The following is a 6313-nucleotide window of genomic DNA, read 5'->3' as shown; positions in this document are numbered from 1 at the left end:
CGCTTGTTTCACTTAAAATGCATAAATAAAGCGAAAAAAAACTTTCACTTGCTAGACGTCCAATGTACAGATTGGGTTTGTTTTGATTTTTTTTGCACTTTGGACATCAGATGAGAACGACCGAAGTAACAGTCAGTCATCCGCAATTCGAATGTGCACATTGGACATTTTAATGATACTAATTTTTCAATCTCAAAATAGTTCTATTTGAGGTGTTTTTGTATAACATAGAGTTCAAAAAGAGCAATAATTTGTTGTGATAAACCGGATTTGTTTACAGTTGTTACATTGGACGAAATGAAAAGTGATGCGAGAATTTATTCCCGACTCACTGGGAAAAAACATGATGGTAATGCGAGTGCACCCCATCGGCAGGCAACCACCGAGAACAGACATCCATTGAAGAACAAATTTTTCAGGAATTCTTGAATAAAATTTCAAATTAAAATCACCTAATATGCTAGCGTCACCACCACTATAGTTTCCCAACTAAATGATTCTTTTGATTTGCACACTGACAACCTTTGGCTCCTCTGGCGCTAGTATATATGGACTAAAAGCGTTATGCTAGCGCCAGAAGCTAGCTGTTGTGAGTTTAGTGTAGAATTTTATGCGCCTTCAGCGACATCATCACTATAGTTTCCCAACTAATTTGACATAAGTTTTATCCAAGTGGAGACCTTTCGCTTGGATGTCTGTTCTCTGTGGGATTAGTTTGTGTTCTTGATTTTTTCAAATTGTTTCCAAATGCACATAGAAATAACTCTGGAATTTTTTGAGGATTGAACATATGAAATGTTACTACTTTGATAAATGTTACATACAACGCATGTAGCATGTATACATGTTGCATATAGCATGTATACATGAAGAATCGAATGATTACAAGCATGGATACATGGTACTATCACTACAAAGAGACTTACGTAGGCCTGCGTCACCTATATATGCGGTCGTGTCTTGTACGCAACCCCTCTGATTTACTGCACCCCTCCTTGCTTGACAAGCATGTTTTTAATGTATATAGTAACCCAAGTAACAACGGTAGCTGAATTGCAAGAGCAATGGCTCTTGCCGGGTTGGTTTACGGTGATCAAAGCTGCATAAAGTAAGCACTTATTGCGGTTATTTACATAAATTTTCATCCTGTTGCGGCGGTAACCCGCATCGTCAATCACCGCAAAGAGAACAAGGAAAGGTGGCCAAATATTTTTTGGTTTATATGTGCAATTGTTACTGATGCTTTAGCAACTAAAAATACATAAAAAAAACGTCTTTTAACCTTTTACATTCAAAAATATGTATTATATAAATCCATTGAATATCATAAGTATAAAAATATGTGTAAATAGTAACACAATTTAAGAAGTACGGAAAGGGGTTGCAAATATCTAAACAATAGAAATTAATCTATTTGTATGGCAGCTCTGGACAAAAGCACATCCTTCAATATTTGGCGAGGTCAGCATTGGGCGATAATGTATCGATATAACTGGTATCGATATTCGTGGACGAAATCTCGATATGGTTTTTTTTCGAAATAGTTAATTTCGGCATGCATATAACAGCTTTGTAAATGTTAACACGTTATACGGAGTGTTAAAAATAAATGTAAAATGCAGATCGTCACGTGATGCGAGCAATTTAGCTGATTATGCTTTCAGCTGAGTATATGTATCGATATGTGAAAAATATCGATATTCAATTAACGAAAATTCGTCAGCTTCGCTCAATACAGAATTATTTTGACAGCTTGCTATGAACTTTCCGAGAATGAAAAGATTTCTTGCAATGCACAATAAATGGTGTTTAAATAAGCGATGTTTAAGTTACTCTAAGTTTTTCAAACCAGTTTTCTCCTAAAAGCTGATAAACAAGCTTAATAGCGAATTTTTCAACTAAAAAATTAACTAAAAACAGCCATAAACATCAAACCGTTTTACGGCTGCTTAAAGGTATTAAAGTGTAGAGTGGAAGCTTTCATTAGGCTCACAGCTTTCAAACTACTTTAAGGCTGCTTAATGGTGTTAAAGTGGCTTTACAAACTTCTACCAAGTTTTCTTTCGGCTCACAGCACACATACTGTCAGAGCATAGAATTTCGCAATTCGGCTGACAGCAAAGGTTTGTCAGTTATCGACATTATCGACTGCTTCACGCTAGGCGGGCTAGGCTTCAGGTGTAAAGATATTCTCACTGTCTGTTCAGCATATGCAAATGGGGCGGATCATACGGTGAGTGCTTGTGGATCAAAAAATGGCGGGTTCAATTCCCGGAAAAAAGACATGCATTTTTAATTAGCTAGCTTAATTATCCGAATTGAAGTTATTCGAAATTAAAAATATCGCGTTCGAAACATGTTTACAGCAAAATAAAAAAGGCCGCGTTCCATTTTTTTAATTCAAAAATAGATTTTTTTTTGGCTGCATAAAGGTTGGTGAAGCGTTGATTAAGCGACTGGAAAAGCAGATTGCAGAGCTATTTCTCGTTCTAAAAATAGAATGGACAGCATTGCGCAAATTGGCTATTTAAAAGCGCAAAAAAGTTTCTATTAAGCTGCATTGCAGCTTCGAAAGCAGCTATTAATTAGCCTGAAGCTTGATAAAATCACCAGATTTAGATGTTTAAGAGCTGAAAAAGGTTTTTATTTCTAAACCTAAACCATAGATCAGCCACAGGTTGAATAAAATCAGCTATAAAAGCGTTTGATCAGCCTGAAATTGTTACTTGGGAAGTACAGGATAATTATTATTAAAAAACGAATTTGCGTAGGACTCGCAAATCGCTCAAATTGCTGCAAGGTACAGTATTCTCCACTATATAATACCTTTCAAAGTAAAGCAGACAAATCGGTTCAGCCATCTCCGAGAAATAGGCGATTGAAAATAAGCAGCACACACACACACACACACACACACACACACACACACACCCTGCGGTATATGGCAGCAGCGAAGGCTTTTAGCCAACGTGGTCCAGTCCATACTCAGGTATGGCGGGCCGGTGTGGTCATCGGCGTTAGGTATCAAAAGCTATCTATCCAAGCTGGAAAGCACCTATCGTCTCATGTGCTTAAGAGTGGCGAGTGCGTATCGCACAGTTTCACATGACGCAATCTGCGTCTTAGCGGGTATGATGCCTATTGGTATCATCATCAGCGAGGACGTAGAGTGCTTCAACCAACGTGGAACTAGAGGCATACGGAGTACCACAAGATCGGCCTCGATGATCACATGGCAGCGGGCATGGTCTGATTCCACAAAAGGCCGGTGGACACATCGACTTATCCCGGAACTATCCGGATGGGTCAACAGGCGCCATGGCGAAGTCAACTTCCACCTGGCACAGATTCTGTCAGGGCATGGTTGTTTTAGACAGTATCTGCACAAGTTTGGGCATGCGGAGTCCCCCGAGTGTCCGGAATGCGCGGACGTTGAGGAAACTGCAGAACATGCTTTCTTCATATGCCCTCGTTTCGCGGGCGTGAGAAGCAACATGATGGCAGTTAGCGGACAGGACACTACTCCAGATAACTTAGTCCAGAGGATGTGTTCTAGCTCGGACGTCTGGGGTGCGGTCAATGCGGCTGCTACCCAGATCGTACTTGAGCTACAAAACCGCTGGAAAGCCGATCAACGGCGAATAAACAGCCTAACTACCGTAGTCCAGTAGTTACCTAAGAGTGTGCGTTAAGCACAATAGCCCCTCCCTGAAGTAATACCGATAAGGTGGTTCCAGGGGGGATTGAGGCTGGAGACTCGAGTAGGGTTTTAGTGGGTCTGGATCCTCACGCCCCAGTAGGGGGGTCGGGATACCAAACCCCACTCCCTGAGTTGTCTTTTCAGGTGTCTGATAGCAGATTTCCCTACTCGTTAAAAAAACACACACACACACACCTTATATCAACTTCGTGTTTTTCGACCAATTGGGTCCTAAAGCCCTATGTCGTTTTTAGCTTGAATCGATGAGGTTAGGGCTAGGAACAAATATTTTGATATTCAATTTTATATTTTTAGGCTATTGCCGTTAAAAACCTTTTTTTTAAATTTTGTTAAATTTTGAACAAAAAATAAACATTTGGGCAACCTTATATAGACAAACTATAGTTGTGCATGGTTGTGTCAAGCGGTGTCTAGACAACACGAATTATAAAAAGAAACCATAGTATGTCTTGAAATGTCACGGAAAACTTTTTGTTTACCTTCACGCTCATGTGATAGTGTGTCAAAAAGTCAAAAGTTGCAAAGTCAGGAAATGGCTTGGCAATCGCTACCTAAAACATTTTCTGAGTTTACAGCTCATTTTCCGGTTCCGGTCATCTCAGTTTAATTAAGGCCTTTGTCAAAATCAGCAATAAGCGTAGTGACTGCACTTGGTCACAGCGTGGATGGCTTCAGTTTTCGGATGCAACACTCGCCATCGAGATGCGACCGTGTTTGGTTAGAAACGCACAGAAATTTTTGGTCTGCCGTTCGCCCTACTGCTGATTCACATCGGAGTAGCAGAACATACCAATCTGATTGATAATACGGTGCCAGTTTCGGTTGGCGTTTTTTTTTCATACTGTTCTGCGGGGTCGATTGTACCGAGATTATACTGTTGGCCATCAGTTTGACATCGTTTAGTCATTAGCGCAAACTAGATTTGGGCAAAGTCGAGCACCGTGAATCGATGGATTGAAATACATTGCCCGAATCAAAACTTTTATCCGATAACTAGTACAAATTTGATGTTCCACTTCCTCACGACCAGCAAAACGCAGACAAGCACAAGAGACAACTGCGAAGCTGTAACTGTCAAAACGATCAGCTGCTCTAATGTCAAACCAGAGTTGCCAGTGAGAAAAAGTTATCATTGTTGCCAAAAACGTGTTATTTTCGTTATGTCAAGGAAGATCTATAATGTCAAGGGAGAATAAATTACAATATTTTTGTTTTTTAATTTTTTAGTGCTCTGCATCTTTTTAAAAAAGAAAAAACTATACTCTGGTAGTCATAATGGGAAGCTTTATCGTTCCTTCTAAAAAAATCATCTTTTTATCACAAATTTTAGGACCCAATTCCTAAACCTTTGTTGCCTTTGTTATATAGTATAACCACCCCGGGGACAACTTTGACGTTTGCGAACAAAATAGATGAAGCCACCATAGCTGGATCACTGGATCACTTTTATACGTATCGAATCACTAGTGTGCGTGTAAAAGAACGATTCAATCGATAATTCTGCAGCGCCAGATGTAATTTTCGCTACATTATCGTTTATTTCTTTCCTAAAGGTGACGTTTTCTGTTTGTTGAAAGTAAATTATTTATATCGATGAATTGAGATTCATGTAAAATTCTTCACTTCTACGTGATTATGTTTTGTTGGCTTGATCGCATCACTTTACTGCCGTGTGAATGCTGCGTATTAAAAGCAAAACGCCTGTAGCGCCACCTCATTTTGTGGCGGTTTCAGGAAACATGGCAGATGCCCGGGGGTTGAGTTATACTCAAAGGTAAAAACGGAAAACCTTAATAACTTAACTCGTATTCGAGATTCTGATAAGACTCTCAACGTAATAACTTTTAATTAGTCATCTAACTTGCTCTGCCTATCGTTTTGACGTTGTGCGAGTAAGAAAATGTCGTCGGCTATGTCGAGGTCATATAGCTGCTCCATCGTCTGAGGATTCCAAGGCAATCCTTAATTTGGTCTACGTACAATAGAGGTTTTCCGTCAGATCATGCCCCTCCTTCTCTTATTTTTTCTCAAAAGTACTCCCAATACGAGTGACAATGGTGCAAAAATATATTTTTTTCGTTGACTCTAGAATTTACTACGATTTTTTAAACAATGCAAATTGCAAGAATGTTGAGTTTCTTTTCACCAAATCACGAATGTTGAGTTTTAAAAAATTCGTTTCGGCTGCACTGTTTATCAAAATTTTCAGATTTTCTGGCAGCATTGCATAACAGTTTTTGACATATGTGTATCAGCGGTAGAGTGAAAAGGATAAAACGAATGAAAAGCTAATGATTACCTTCTTTTTCATTTCGTTTGTTGCTTGCCACAAGAGTAAAGAGTGGCACAAATGGTTTCGTAGTGGTGAAAATAGAGGACACTGGTACAAAAAGGCATGTAAGACATCCGAGAAGTGACCGGTTGTAATATACGTATTTTAGTTTTTCATTTTTACAGTAGTTAGAGGCTTTAATAAAGAAAGTTTTATCCAGCTTTTTACGCGCTATAATGGTGGCCGCTATAAATTGTGTTCGTAAAATGCGAACAATCTTTTTGACAACTCTGCATACATCAAATCTGGCACTCTTCTCT

The sequence above is a fragment of the Sabethes cyaneus genome, chromosome 3 (assembly GCF_943734655.1).
Source record: "Sabethes cyaneus chromosome 3, idSabCyanKW18_F2, whole genome shotgun sequence".
Classification (NCBI taxonomy): domain Eukaryota; kingdom Metazoa; phylum Arthropoda; class Insecta; order Diptera; family Culicidae; genus Sabethes; species Sabethes cyaneus.
The sequence above is the reverse complement of the archived record's forward strand: the minus strand, read 5'-3'. Positions refer to the sequence as shown.